The sequence below is a fragment of the Bactrocera tryoni genome, chromosome 3, assembly GCF_016617805.1.
Source record: "Bactrocera tryoni isolate S06 chromosome 3, CSIRO_BtryS06_freeze2, whole genome shotgun sequence".
Classification (NCBI taxonomy): Eukaryota; Metazoa; Arthropoda; class Insecta; order Diptera; family Tephritidae; genus Bactrocera; species Bactrocera tryoni.
Window position 1 is genome coordinate 17,100,075 of NC_052501.1, and position 15,848 is coordinate 17,115,922.

Genomic DNA, 15,848 nt, shown 5'->3' on the forward strand with positions numbered 1-15,848 from the left:
TTGTCAAATTTATTGTGTAATAAAATCGAATTTCGCGTCAACGCAAATGCAAAATCAAAGGAAACGAACAAAATTGAATCGAATAACGGTACAACAAAATATTTCGATATTCTGTTTACTAGCGCTTTGCATTACTCTGAGTTATTGGGGTAAAAGTGCTGCTGCATCGCTTCTTGTAGTTTTAAAATATTTTGTAACTTTTGCAATTTTGTATGCATTTTTGTAGTCAGTTGAACGAGAGTGGGTAATCATATATAATTTTTCTAAAAGATTTATTATTTTGAATATAATTTTACTATTTAATTTATCGGACAAAAGATGTCTTAACAAAATTTGTAAAAAAAAAAACTTACGAATAAGATAACGCTACTTAAAAATATATCACTCTCAGCTACATATTATATGAAAGTTTATCAATAAACCTAAAAAGTCAGCGCATGACATTACTACGTATCGGCCCATATGTGTCCTGCCAATACCTTCAAAGCTTATGGAAAACTGCTTTGTGTGCGTCTTAACAAAATAACTGAAGAGAGGAAGCTGATACCGGTGCAACAGTTTAGTTTTCAAGAAAAAACCACTCTATTATTGACATGAAAAAAATAGAAATAAAATTCAAAAAAATGTATTGGCTACTGGGTAGAAACTCTCCCCTATCCACATTTAACAAAACTCTTGTTTCCGATCAGGTGTTTAGACCAGTTTCGAATTATCATAAATAACGCTAAGCCCTAGCATTGCTGTACAAATCCAGCAATTCAAAAAAAAAATTAATGTGCCCGTCAATGCGCCTTGACATGTTCGCAGTCACGATCTTGAACGCGATCTCGGAATTGACTCAGTTGCCGCTTCAATTAACAAATTTGTAAAGTTTCATAAAGAAAGAATTTATGACCAAAGCTCTTGTCACTCAAAGTAAATGGAAAGAAAGGCTCAAGAGCAAAAAATCGTACCACCTTATACAGTAGCTAGACTTGCTGCAATTTATATGCAGAGCACCATTTATTATTTTGTATCCGGCACTCGAAGTGTAACCAACCATCAGCTGTTTAGAAATTTGCTGAATGACAGTTCGGAGCATTCGAAGGCAAAAAAAGTGATCAGCGATGGAATTCAAATAACAGCCAGCAATTGTACGAGAGCTCAAACGCCTTAATGTGAATAAAGTTTTTGTTTATCGCACCATCACTCGTTACAATTATATTGGTAGCATCGCAAAGCGCCATGGAGGTGGTCATCAAAAGACTACAACGTCACGTGTGATGGTTCGGAAAGTGAAGAAGCGACTTGAGCGAAATTCACGACGAAATGCCAATCTAATGGCTAAAGAACTGAAAATATCCGACCGCAGCATCCGACGCATATTGAAAAATGAGCTCAAGGTCAAGCCTTACAAGTTCCAAAAGGCCCATGATCTCACACCGAAGCAGCAACAAGTAAGACTTGAGAGAGTGAAGCAGTTGCTTCTCTTGGCCGAAAGTGGTAAAATTCCGAACATTGTGTTTTCTGACGTAAAAATTTTTCCAATTGATCAATTCGTAAACTCTCAAAACGATAGGTTTGGGCCGCTGTCACCGCAGATGGGCGCTCTCTAATTGTTTTCATCGAGCCTGGCGTCAAAGTAAATGCGACATATTATCGGGAAAGTGTTCTGGAGACTGCTTTGAAGCCGCGGGCAAACAAACATTTCGGTCGCAAACCATGGACGTTTCAACAAGACTCAGCACCATCTCACAAAGCGCGAGTGAACCAAGAACGGCTGAAGAACAACGCTCCGAACTTCATTACCACCAAACAATGGCCCTCGAATTCACCAGCTGCGAATACAATGGATTATTCTCTCTGAGCCATTTTGGAGAGCAAGGTCCGAAGTAAAAAATACACCAGTCTTGAGATGCTGAAGAAAGCCATTGTCCGTGAGTGGGCCAAAATATGGGCAAGTCACATTCGGGCAGCTTGCGTTTTTTGACCGTCTCAAGGCCATAGCTAAGGCAAAAGGTGGTAATATCGAGCTAAAGTGAATTGGTTCTGAGTTTATGATTATTTTCACACATTTTGTACTTTAAACTAAATAAAAATAAATTTCCAAACCGAATTTATGGATTTTTAACTGGTTACACTTCGAGTGACTGTATACAATAAGCAAAACAAGTTGTTCGTTAGTTTATTTTTATGTTAACTAGTTACAACGGCAATAAAATAAAAAAAGACATATATAATAATAATTTGCTCAAAATATTTATAAACTGGTTGCAATGAGTCGTTGGAGGTGCTAGAACTAGTTTTATTAAGGGGATATATCCACTTCCAAACCAGAAAGAACGCACGTTTTGGTGATTTTTTTTGTTTTTTGTTTTATATTAAAAGTAGTGTTTAAAATATTCAATGTACTCCAATAATAATTGATACGTTTTGAAAAATTTTGGATTCCCTTGATTCCGTATCAGCTAAGGAGGAATTGCGAAAAAAGGCTCTGGCTGTGAGGAAGGCTTTTCTAATAAAATTGTTTCAGATCCAAGAGCAAAAAACAAATCATTATTGTCATAGATTAATACAGATAACAAACGAAGGACTAAAAATAAAAGTAATTTAGTGTGAAAAAAGATTGGCTTGAAAATCGAAATTATTAGCTGTCTTTGATTTGTCAAACATTACTCTCTAGCGAAACGAACAAGCTATACCAGAAGCTCCAACAAACGGGCAGCACTTGAGGTGCAGCCTTGTGCTAACATGTCTTTTACCGTATACGCAAGGGTGTTGTGATTTTTTCTTAGTGGAGAAATTTTTTTTTCGCATTAAACGTTGCTGTAGCCATTTATTTTGGTTTTCTTTAAATTATTATTTTTAACTTTTAGTATTATTATTTTTTCACAAGAGAGGAGAGAAATGATCTAGGAGACAGCTATTATTAAAGATCATCTGCCTTCGATCATTAATTTACAAAAGTATCTAAGAAAGTCGTGTGATTTCAAGCAGATCGGTGCAGCCGTTTCTTAGGAATTTTGCGATTTTGAAAACAGCGTTCGTGAAAATCCCATTTATGGTTTTGAAAACTGAAAATACTCAGCTTAAGCTTATATCACCGACAATATTTGCACAGATATTACATTTGATATACCGTTTTTTTCCAATGAGGATGATTTGTTTTCTAAGTGACGTTTCGGCCATTTTTAATTTGTTATGGCCTGTTTTTTTCCTTGTATTCAGTAATGTTTACAATTCCAACATGAAATAACAATTGCATGAACAACGCTTACAAATTATTCAATTTTATTATCAAAATAAAAGTTCTCTAATTGCAAGTTTTTATGGGCTTTTGTCATTTTACGGTCGTAATAATCGTCCACCTGAGTTCTTTATTCGTCGAATTGTTGTAAACTTCAAGCGCCAAAAAGGCAAAGAACTGCTCGAAGTAAAAAAAAATATCAGTGCCGCCGAAGCATGCATTGCCAAAGACCGCACTTTGTCGTTTGCAATACGTTCTCAAGAATTGGGGTGGTCTCAAACCACAACCTGGCGGATTTTGAGAAAGAATTTGGGCTTGCAACCACCCTTTGCAAATATGTAGACTTTGCGGTAGAACAGCTTTTAAACCATAAGGATATTTTTAAGAAAATCATCTTCTGCATTGAGGCTTATCCTCATGTGAGTAGTGCGAAAAAACAAAACTGTCGATTCTGATGCGAAAAAATCCACAAATTATACATGAGCAACCATTACATTCACCTAATTGACTGTTTGGTGTGGTTGTGGGTCTGGTGGAATCATCGGATCGTGCTTCTTTTAAAATAAAGCTGTTGACACCATTACTGAAGTGCCGTAAAAATCATTGGTAACCAACTGTTTTTGGCCACAAATGGAAGCACCAAAAATGGAAAAGGTCGAGAGAAAACTGGCACTGGCTCATTATAGCTAATATCAGGATTTTCGTACATTCAGTTGACTTTACTCGTTATATATTGGTGATAGTATATCAGGCACCTCACAAAGCTCACACAGTATCTTATTGCGTCAATAATACTTATGTGGCTATGTCAAAATTAAATTAAATTGCGTTACTAGAGAGCCTATTTCATATATACTATAGTTACCCCGACTTCCTAATACTACATATATGTATATGTATAGGATGTATAATGATTTTCGTCCTTATGAATACTTTGGACAAATTATTTATTTATAAAGTTGCTTAAAAATAAGTCTGATTTATAATCAGCAATGCCCCCAATATATCTTGTAAAATATTTTCCTCCTTTCCAGCTGTTATAAACCCGGTTAGGTTGGTCAAAATGTACAATATTTTCATGACTTTAAGTCGATAAGTTTTCTTTGAAATTATAAAAGTCTTTAAAGCTTTAGAGTTGAAAATGAATGGAGTTGAAACTTCATATAGTTAGTTCCGATCCTGTGGTTGACGTTTTCCACATCTTCTTAATATATATAGTATATCAAATTTAGCCGCTTTGAATGAGTTTATGCGAGATATATCTAAGTTGAAAATGATTTTAATATAATTTTAGCTGACGCAAAGTAAAACAAAGCAAATCAATTACAATCCATTCAGGATTTTGCCGAATAATGACGATTGAATTATTACATAAAATCGACATCTTGTTATCATAACATAATCGATCAATTAATTGAAAGATTGTTGCATTGTCTTGGCCCATATCACACTGTATAAAGAAGTCTGGTGAAATAGAAAAGTTTTCTAACTAGAAGTAGTAAGCTATAGTGGTCCGATCTGAACAAATTACAAAAGGATCATGGACTCCATGAAATGTAAACAATGAAGCAATGACTTCAAATGTGAACAATTGGGTCATTGACATCAGAAAAATGTAAACAAACAGGTCTTTGACTTCAAAATGTAAACAAAGGGATAATTGACACCATAAAAGGTAAACAATAGGGTCAATGACCCCAAATGTAAACAAAGGTTGTTGACTTGGCTAAATATAAACAAAAAGGTAACTGATCTCCTAAAATGGAAACAAAGGGGTCATTGACTTTGGAAAAATGTAAACAAACATCAATGATCCTGATCTCATAATTTAAACAAAGGGGTAAACAGGTAACGAATACGAGAGCTCGTTTATTTTCAGCTCACTTTTTTTCCAATTTATTATATAGGCTGCTAAGGGGCACATCTCAACAAAAATACAGACAGAATATTATGCTCAAAATAAGTGATCCCAGTCCATATATTAATCTTGGTAGGATCTCTTTATGAAGCTAGCAATGCATGTGAACTATATAAAAAAGTAATTTAATACCAACAAAGAGTGACAGCTAAGTTTGATTCTAATTTTTATACGGATTTGATGGAGACACTCTCCATTCCCTTCACTTTTGGAAGTATGCATAGAAATGTAACGCCATAAAAGACTTGAATTTATTATTTTCAGCGATTTTTGCTGTCATGTATTTCCTACTTTTTATGTGTGTGTTTTGTTGACAAATGTGGTCAGTACTGAGGTCAATGACACCACATGGCAAGCGGTCAGTGTGACAACTTGTCCACTTGGCAATAACAGTGAAATATCAACTTCTGCCACATCACATTGATAATTCCTATATACTGAATGCTTTGATGTGGTCCGATGTGCTAAAGCTAAAATGCTTCCTTGTGCTAGGCACACACACACACATACTTAGAAGCACATATTTACCGACTTTGACTTTTTCTAGTGAAAACCAACATTGTGCGTTGTAACAGAAAATCTCATATTAACATTACAACAACAAGAAGTGTGAGTATATGTTTTTGCTTGTGACCAAATATTGTACGTAGAGGCTTGTGGCATACGTGAGTGAAGACATGTCTAATAAGGTTGTATATTCGCCTCAAGCTTTCACTTCACCAGTACAGTCAACAATTATGATTGCTTTGTAGCATGCTTTTAGGGAAAATTTAGCTTGGCAATGAATATTGAAACAAGAAGAAGTTGTACTGATTTTCCAAATAATCAAAGCAATAATCAGATTACTACCACCGGTGTATAATTTTGGACAAATTATCGGGATCCCGTAATATTTCGGGATTATTAAAATTTTAATTCAAAAAAGTATAAAATCCTCGGATCCGAAATTTCTGGACCCCAATATTAAGTGTATGGAATACTGTTAAATTTCGGGATTATTAAAATTTTTGTTCAAATCGATTTTTTTATTGAATGTATTTATATGTGTGACCTGGTCTACAGAAAGGGGGCTTAGGTGTCAAAAAAAGGAGAACAATTAATGAGATAACGAGAAACTGACGATATTTTTAACAGCTGTTTCCCAGAAAACTAGTTTTCGCACGTTAGCTCCCTTTTCGTAGACCAGGTCACATGTATTAAATAAAATAAGTTCCAAAACCCGAAATTTCGGTACTAAGAAACTAAGTTGTCGGATCCCGTAAAATTTCAAGACTATTAAAACGTACTATATTGAAGCCGATTTTTATATTGAACCCACTTATTTACGTTATATTAAAAAAAGTTGCGAATTTCAGGATCCCAAATTTCGGGACTTCACAAATAAGTTTTCGGGATCCCGTAATATTTCGGGATTATTGAAATTTGTATTATAGGGAGTTTTTATATTGATCCTATTTATAATACTATATGCAATAAAAAAAAAAGAAAATTCCTTGATAAGCAATATCTAACCAACAAAATTGAGATTTCGGGATGCCGTAAAACTTCTAGATTATTAAAATGAATATGCAATAATTTTTGCATTGAACGCACTTATTTATGTTATAATAAAAAGAAGTTGAGAACGACAAGGTCCGAAATTTCGGGACTACAAAATTGAAGTTTTCGGGATCTCGTAACATTTCGGGATTATTAAAATTTGTGTTCAAGCCGACGTTTATATCGAACTCACTTATTTGTATCAAGTTTTTGGGATCCCGTGAATTTCGGGATTTTGAAAATCTGTATTCAAGGTGTTGTTATTGTGAGCTTATATTATCTAAAAAAATTTAAGTTTTCGGTATTACAAAATTTCTATATTTCCTTCCTTTCCAGCAGGGTGTCTACACATGCATATATATGTACATGTGTAGATATTTATACACTTGGCTGCATGTGCAGACACTTAGCTTCGTGCCAGCAAAACCTCACAGTAACATGGAAACTGTGGTCAAATATATTTATGCGCACTCACATGCATTCGTTTGTGTGTGTGTGTTAAGTCATGAGTTTATGCAGTCGTTTCCGTGTTGCTGTAAACGCTTTCTTGTTTATTTATTTGTTTAGCCAAAAGTAATAAACTTTAATATCTAACACTCATAAGTGAGATTTACGACTTAGATGCGAATAAAGTAAGCAAAGCTGGTGGTGATTCGAAAAATACATATTTGGGATTTGATTTTCTTGTAATTAATGAGATCTTGATATGTAATATTTCGAACGAACATTACTATTTTATGTTGAATAAAACATCATCAAAATTAAGTATTAGAATCCTAACTGGCTGAAGTTCCCCATGGATTATCTTCAATAAGCATATCAGATCGAGTTGACTACACAATTTAAGGTATACTAAGTTCATTGATAAACAGTCTAAGGAATAATTATAGACTGCATTCTTCGGAGCTGCCCAAACTGGAAAAAGCTCTTTATGGTTGGTTTATCCATATGCAAAATAAGAACTGGTCAATAAGTGCTTTAATGCTAAAAAAGCAGAAATCCTGTACTCAAAATTAAAGGAAAACGAAGCTGATTTTTACGCTGGCGATAGAATATCAGGCAAAACGTTGTCTTCACAGCCTCAGCTAGTTAACCATTTTATAGACAAATTTAGAGTTAAAATAACAGAATTGGACTTTGTAAGGGATCAGCTATATTATGCTGAAGAGTCTGGTTTATTTTGGAAACTACTGCCAGAAAAAACGTAAACGCTTATTCTCATCCAGATGAAGCTAAATGCCAGCGGAAGATGGAAACATTTGCGGATTGTTTATGCCAAAAATCACGAAGCTGCGCTACCGAAACAGCCTTTTATCGGATTTCTCCAGTCATTGAAGAAGCTAACAATAACAACTGCAATAAATCTTTTGGAAGGTGTTTGGAGTCGTGTCAGTGAAGAAACCCTAGCTGAGTGCAGGAAGAATATTTTTAATATTGTGGAAAGCGATGATAACCCCGAAGATAGTATGCCGTTGGCGGTTTAAAAGAGAAATTGGAAGCCGAACTTCGCTCCGTGATGAGCAACACAATCGATCTCCTGCACAGTTTAAATCCCGAGGTTTGTGTTTGTCCGCATAAATGCTCAAAGATATATGTTTCATTCGTGAATGGAACGAAAATATTAAGGTAGATAATGCGAACGACGATATTTAACCAGAGGACGAATCAGATGAAGACTGCACTTCAGAGACCCCGGAGAAAACCATACCAAAAAAAAACGATGTAAATGTACTGAGACGCCTAAAGGAGAAAGCTGTATTTCAATTATTCGAAGTATTAGAAAGTACAAAAAAAGATGACTGATTTTTTTTAAATAGCATAATTATATGTACTTTTTATACGAAACAGTAAAAAATTCTGAGTTTAAATGTGTAAAAATGCATAATTGTATATTAACTTATTATTTTTGGGTATTTGAAAACGTGAAAATTTCGCAAATATGAATTGTCTTGGATTTAATTAGTTCATATTTTCGAGTGTGCGATTAATGGTCTGTCTCTCCGTCTGTGTATACGCGAACTGGTACCTCAGTTTTGGAGATATCGATCTTAAATTTTACGCACGTCAAATTCCTTCCAAAAAGCTGCTCATTTGTAGAAGCCATTAGTATAGGGCTACCATAGCATATAGCTGCTATACAAACTGATCACTCTAAATCAATATGTTCGAGGAAAACCTTTTATTTTACAATGTAGTATCAACACGAAATTTGGCTAAAATTTTAATCCAAGCTTACGCTATAATTTCCGAGAAAACTGTTCAAATCGGATCACCATTTCATATAGCTGTCATACAAACTGATTAAGCACAATGAAGTCTTTGTAAGGAAAACTTTTTTATTTGTCAAGATAACTTTATGAAAATTTCTGAAAATTATTTTCTGAGACAATATCCGAATATGTTCTATGTATCGGATTACTATAGCATATAACTGTCATACAAGTTGACCAATCAAAATAAACTCTTTCTATCGAAAACCTTTTATTTGACAAATTATCTTCCGTGACTATAAGAAATGCAGTCGTGAAGGGTATTATAGCTCCGCTGCAGCCTAAGTTAACATTTTTTCTTGTTTTTCATTTTCTTTAATTTAATAACGCAGACACAATTTCCCTTAGGGCCAACAGGAAGTGATTTTCTTTCAATCTCATTTTTTATTTATTTATTTACTATTTTCCATACATATTGTATTTACTGGTCAGACATTTGTGTTGTTGAAATTTAATCAATAAAAAAGTAGCATCTTTGCACAGCTGTTAAAAATAGAAACACACCACGAAAAGAAGAGAAAAAGTGAAACCGGAAAAGTTACACAAGCCAAACAATGAGTGATTGGTGGAGATGGAGGTTGAAAGCAGGTTGTATGAAAACGTTTGAGTGTGTGTGTGTGAATGTATTTGTGCAATTAAATAAAAGCCACTTGAATGCTTATATGTGCGCACACAACTCCATTTAAAAAATAGATTGCCTTTTTGCCTGAAAGTATGCTACACGTTTTCAGCGCAGTGATTCTGTAACGCTCACCAAGCCAAGTTAGTTAGTTAGTTAGGGATTCAATTGTGTGGAGTTGTAAATTGGCGAATTTTTTCTTTATTTGTGTTTGTTGTTGTTTTTATTTGTTTTATTTGCTATTTTTCGACTTGTGTGGTTTGTTGTAAAACAAAGACTGGAAAACAGACTAATTTAATAACAGCAGGCAAAGCAATAAAAAACGCGCATTTGTGTACATATGTATATATATATATATATGTATGTACGTATATTAGGGATATGTGTTTGAGTATGAAAAGGAAAAAAAGCTGCAGGAAAAGTAAAAATAGCGCAAATATCTTTATACACGCGCTTAGTTCGTATTTAACAAGGGTCAACGCTTGAACGCTTCCCACTCAGGCATACGCTGCACAAATGTACATTTTATTTGGTGCGCTATTTTTATGCCAGCGTAGTGTGTTTGTAAATGTACTCATGTACAAATATATATTTATGAATTTACATTTGTATTTTCTGCTATTTATTTGCGCTTCATTGATTATGTATTGTATGTGAATATTGAAGTGGAAGTTGGCATGAATGCTGCATATGGCCCGAAATAGCTGCGTAAACACACGCTTGTTTGCATTCCTACAAACACAACACACACATACACACATATAATTGCACATATTTACATTTCTTGCACACGAATTTTCGCATGTTATGCAGCCGCAAATGCATGTTGCGTATACGCCATGGTGCGCTCGCCGCTGGATAGTCAACAGAGGCAGCGCAGGAAATGAGAAAAAATTAAAAAAAATTTAAAAAATAAAAAAAATAAATAAAAATGACAAAAAAACCAAAAAAAAAAAATAATAAAATAAAAACTTGAAAAAAAAAAATAAAAAATAGTTTTCCAAACCCTGCACCCGAGCTTTGTATGCACATAACTGCACATGAAAAATTACAAATGTGCAAAGAAATAAAATAAACCGTTTGTTCGCTTGTAAGCCCATAACCCAAATGTTGCAAGTGTATGCAGCTCAAAAAAAGCAAAAAGTAAGCATACTTTGCTTGTGTAAAGCTTTATATTCCCACAACTCCCTTCCGCATATTCAAATTGTTTTATATTTTTTGTTGTGCTTTCTCATTTTGCTTGCACAAAATGCCACTATATGCTGCGGTGCGCATCAGTTGGTTAATTCGAGTACATTTTACGGTTGAAAGCAGCAATTATTGCAGCAGTGGCAAGTAGCTTTTTTGCTGTTTTGCGCTTTTAGCAGCAAATAAAATGGACGAGGTGAATCATACTCAAAGCAATGCGAACTGTGTAGAGCTTTTTGGGGTCATAGCGTAATACATTTGTATGTGTGTAATAAAAACTTCAAAAATTCGTGGAAAAAATTTGTAAGCGGCTTTTAAACTAAAAATATATTTTAAGATTGAGTGACATTGCAGAGAGGACAAGAAAACTTGGGGCTTATAAAAAAGAGACGTGAATACATAAATGTGATATATACATATGTATGAGCCGTATGAGTATACTGTAAGTTAGTAAATAATAGTTCTTTTCTATTGCAGTCAGCTTGCTAACAAAGGAAAGATTTAGATCGGAATTAAATATTGACAAGAATGGATATTCTTGGATTTAAAAGAAATGGGATTATAGAAGGAACAGTTTTTGGACATGCGAAATCCTTAAAACAAAAGCGTGTCTACGAGGAATAAATATTACAAGCAGTGAAAATTAAAAGGGCGAAAGAATTTTTGCACAGAGAGATCAAAGCTCAGGGAAAGTGTGGTACGGATGTTTTTTGTAGGTAGCAATTTATATATTGCTTCCCAGATGTCAAGCATTCACCAATACTTTGTGCTACTGAAACATAAAATGAGCTGATAGCAAAGGGAAAGAGCTAGAAACGTCACAAAAATTACTACATAAAAAAATATTCATTTAATACTAGCTTACTCAGAAATAATCTAGTACGTAAAAAATCTAAAGTCTATTCTTAATCTTTAATTTAGTTATACACCCTGTCTAGATAGTATCGGAAATTTATAAATAAAACGAAAATTTTTCAATCATCATCATCAATTCCTGATACTTTCTTGACAGAGTGTATACTCCTATCACCTATTCTTAATAATCCATTAATTGCCTGCGTAGATTTGAATATGGTAAAAAATAACAAACTTCGCAAAATCAACACAGACGTTTCGTAAAAGTTTATTTTTTTTAATTCGGAAATTTCGCAATTTTATTTTGACTGTGTTTCAATACCGAAACTTGCAAAAATTTAATTTTGTTCAATCCCGAAATTTTGGAATTTTTGAATTGCCAAACTTCGTCACCGAAAATTGTTCAAGTACTCATTATTTAATCCCGAAATTTCGGGATTTCAATTTTACAGCTTCAAACTCCTGAAAGTTGCGCAGGTATGTAAATTTTTCGATTTAGAATTTCGGGTTTGTTAAAATCCCGAAAGTATTGCGGTATACAATTTGTTCTATTTCAATCATGAAATTTCGGGATTTCACTATGGATGTGTTTCAATTCTGAAATTCGCAAAAATTTGATTTTTTTCAATTCCAAAATTTTGGTAACTTAGGTTGGCAGTTCAAAAATCCTGAAAATTGTTCGGGAATAAATTATACGATCCCGAAATATCGGTACTTTTTTTCCAAAATCTCAAATTTTGTGCAAATATGAATTTTTTCAATTCCGAAATTTCGGGATTTTCAATATACCGTGCTAAAATACAGAAATTTCGGAACTTCAATTCGACCGTGTTAAAATCACAAAATTTGGAGAGGTATACACTTTCCTCAATCCCGAAATTTCGGGATTTCAATTTAAGGAGGATTTAAAGGCACGCATACTTAAGGAAATTTATAAGACACTTTTGTTATTAAATTATTGCAAATTTTGCTTTTAATATCAACCTTAAGTAATAGTTTATCCTTCTCATTAACCAAGAAGGGTGTTTTTACGATGGTAGGTAGACTTGTCCATTTTAGACAGAAGCCAGCGAAACATTGATTTAACACGCTGTCTTGTTGATTAGACAATTATATTTCTATTTGCTATGCAAGTATTTCAAGAAACATAACAAATTAAAAAAAATACCGAAATTTCGGGATCCCGAACTTGTAAAGGTGGACAGAAATTTGGTTATAATTGGCAAAGCATAGTAGAAAAAAAGAATTAGTAAATAATGTATAAAATGCATGTATGCATTGTATATACAATACATAACACAACTGAAATTTTTCTAGTTTTATATTACTTTATACCGACTTATGCTTAGAAAGTCATTAGTAATACATAGGTATATAGAATAAGTTTACATGACTCTGCGTTTCGGGATCCCGAATATCTGATTTTGTGATTTATTTGTATAAAATGTTTAGGGGTTGCACGGTTAAATAAAATAGTCCATAAACTAATGTGAAGGGAATCCCGAAAATTTGGGATACCGAATGACTCCTAATTATATTTTAAAATTATCATCTTTTTATAAACTTAAGTTTTTTAAAATTTGAATTTCGGGATCCCGAAAACGGAATCGGGATTTATTAAAATTATCATAAAATAAAGTACATAGTGTGTTAATAAACTTAAGGAAAATTACGAATTTTCGGGATCCCGAATGTCTCTTAATTATACTTAAAAAACCAACAGCTTCATATACATATAATTAATCCTTAAAAAATTTGAATTTCGGGATCCCGAAAATTGGAAGTCGGGATTCATTAAAATTATTATTAAGTAAAGTACATAGTATTTTAATAAAATTAAAGTGAATTTTCGTCATCTCGAATTACTATTAACTATCACATTTTCTGAGTCAATAATATTTTTTTCTGAATATAAAATCACTGTTTGAGTTATCTTCATCGCCACATCACATTCGGCACTGCATTGCCACACGTAATTAAATTTTATGTAACCCCTTTTTATCTTAACTTTAATGAAGAGTCTGTTTTGCGGAAACTGTGATTTATAAGAGCATCACCCAAAAAGTTACTGGCACTGTATGCTAATATACACGTAAATATTGTGTTGCCTACAAAGCTGCACAAGTGAAACAAGCTGCACAAATAGTCGAACAAACAAGGCACATAAAAGAGTTGGGCAAATTTCAACTTTGACTTACCAGCAACACCAACAGCAACAGCAACAAGAACAGAAGCGTCGGAAGCATATACAACAACTATGAAGACAGCAAAGTCGTAGCATGCAAAACATAAACACAACAGTTGCACAAAACAGGCAAGCAGCAGCAGCATGACTTTATGTAGTGACAGGAAGAGCAGCAATAACAGCAATGGCAGAAAAAGAAGCAGAAGAAGAAGCAGAGCAAGTGAAATTTATGCATTGCAATGTGCTTGAGTTATTATGATGAGCGGCTTCCGCAGCACACGCGCCACTGCCTGCTGAATACTATTAAAAACCTGAAAATAAAAATAAATTTATATACTACAACTATGTATGTGTGTGTGTATGTATACTCGTGTTTGTAAATAAAATGAAATGATAAAAATGTAATGAAAAAGTTATAATTAAAAAGTCAGCTCGAAAGGATGCACATTTAAGAGTGTTTTTTATGCGCTTATATACATATGTACATACTTTATGGGTATATATATGTATACATATATACCATATATGGAAACACACAACTTATTTCCACAAGCAGCTCAATTTCTGCTGAGCTCAAATACTCATTAAGTACATATAATTGTTTTTCTGCTCTTTCCTCGTAGTTGAAGTTGAAATTCCATTTTTATTGAAAGCCTTAAGCTGGTCTACAGAGTTAATGGTGCCTATAAACGGGTTAATAAAGACATATTTACAAGACTCTGCAATTGTTTTTACAAATATATTTAATTATTAACACTTGATGGACTGTCACAACAGTGTCACTGGAGCCAATAACACGTATTTGCTTCAATAATAAAAAATATAATGAGAAAATAAATATATGATAAGCTCCACTTCAAATAAAAGTGGAAGAAAAGGTATATTTTCTGAAAACTCATTTTAGTTTCTCTTTTAAGGTAAATCAAATGGAAGCAATCGATAATAAGTTTAAAAGTTCTTTTGTGTGCAATAGTATTTTCGTGTATCAAATTGGTACGCACACATAAATCTTCTACTAACAAAAATGCTGTTAGTGATTTAATTTCAGGCCGAGCTACATATGTAATTGAGCTTGTATATCTGCGCAGGTTTCATAAATTCATCATTCATAGATTTCTGGTGAAGTAGTCGAATTTATGTTTGTAAATAATATTTTTGTACGACAAGCTCTTGAAAAAATAGTTTAAGAGCCTAATTCTTAAGGAAATGTTATGAGTTCATCATAACTGAATTTTATTAATCATTTGAGAATTGCTTGCAACTAACAAATTCGCTGAATAAAATAATTGGTTTTTATTTAAGGAGCCTAAGGTATGCCCTCAAGAACCCTCAAGAATACTATTTATATAATGTAGACAGGCTGTGGCGAATATTAAGATGATAATATGTATGATATATTATTTCGCTGACTTAACTAATTTTGGAGATGTCCTTTGACTTTTTCAATTTTAATATTTAGAGAAGAGCAAACAAAATTGGGCGAATGTAAACGCAAAAAGATGGTACTTTAGCTAGTCACTTAACATTTTTAAAGCTCTATTTGGTGTGTTAGAGGTGACGAGCTGCTTCACATAGAAACCTCTAGAAGAGTAACAAAGTGCATATTGCTTCTATTATGATAAAGTGTCTTACCAAACCATATAAATTTAGAATCTCAAATATTAAAAAGAAAGAAACCATAGATGATCTAAATGGAAAACTCGGACGTCACCATTTAATGCAAAAGTAAACTGATTTGAATGGATGAAAGAAATATTGCCAAGTAGAACTTTGGCACCCACAGTGAGTGAAATGTGAAATAGAAGCCGGAGTCAAGAATATTATGTTGGAAAGGAAGCATGTAACTTATATTTCACTAATAAACCTCTACATAAGGTGAACCAAAATTTCTATACTCTCGAACTTCTTTTTCTTTTTCTTTATTGGCGTAGATACCGCTTACGCGATTATAGCCGGGTTAACAACAGCGCGCCAGTCGTTTCTTCTTTTCGCTACGTGACACCAATTGGATATTCCAAGCGAAACCAGGTCCTTCTCGACCTGGTCCT

At 33.5% G+C, this 15,848-nt stretch overlaps 1 long non-coding RNA gene across 1 annotated transcript in view; it reads right to left on the minus strand.

The window, feature by feature from the left end:
- Positions 1-13,856: 13,856 nt before the first annotated feature.
- The window catches only part of LOC120771556, a 104,276-nt gene continuing 102,284 nt past the window's right edge, over positions 13,857-15,848 (minus strand). Inside the window, exon 3 of the long non-coding RNA XR_005704979.1 lies at positions 13,857-14,111. This is a non-coding gene — a long non-coding RNA (uncharacterized LOC120771556). The remainder of the gene's footprint in view (positions 14,112-15,848) is intronic.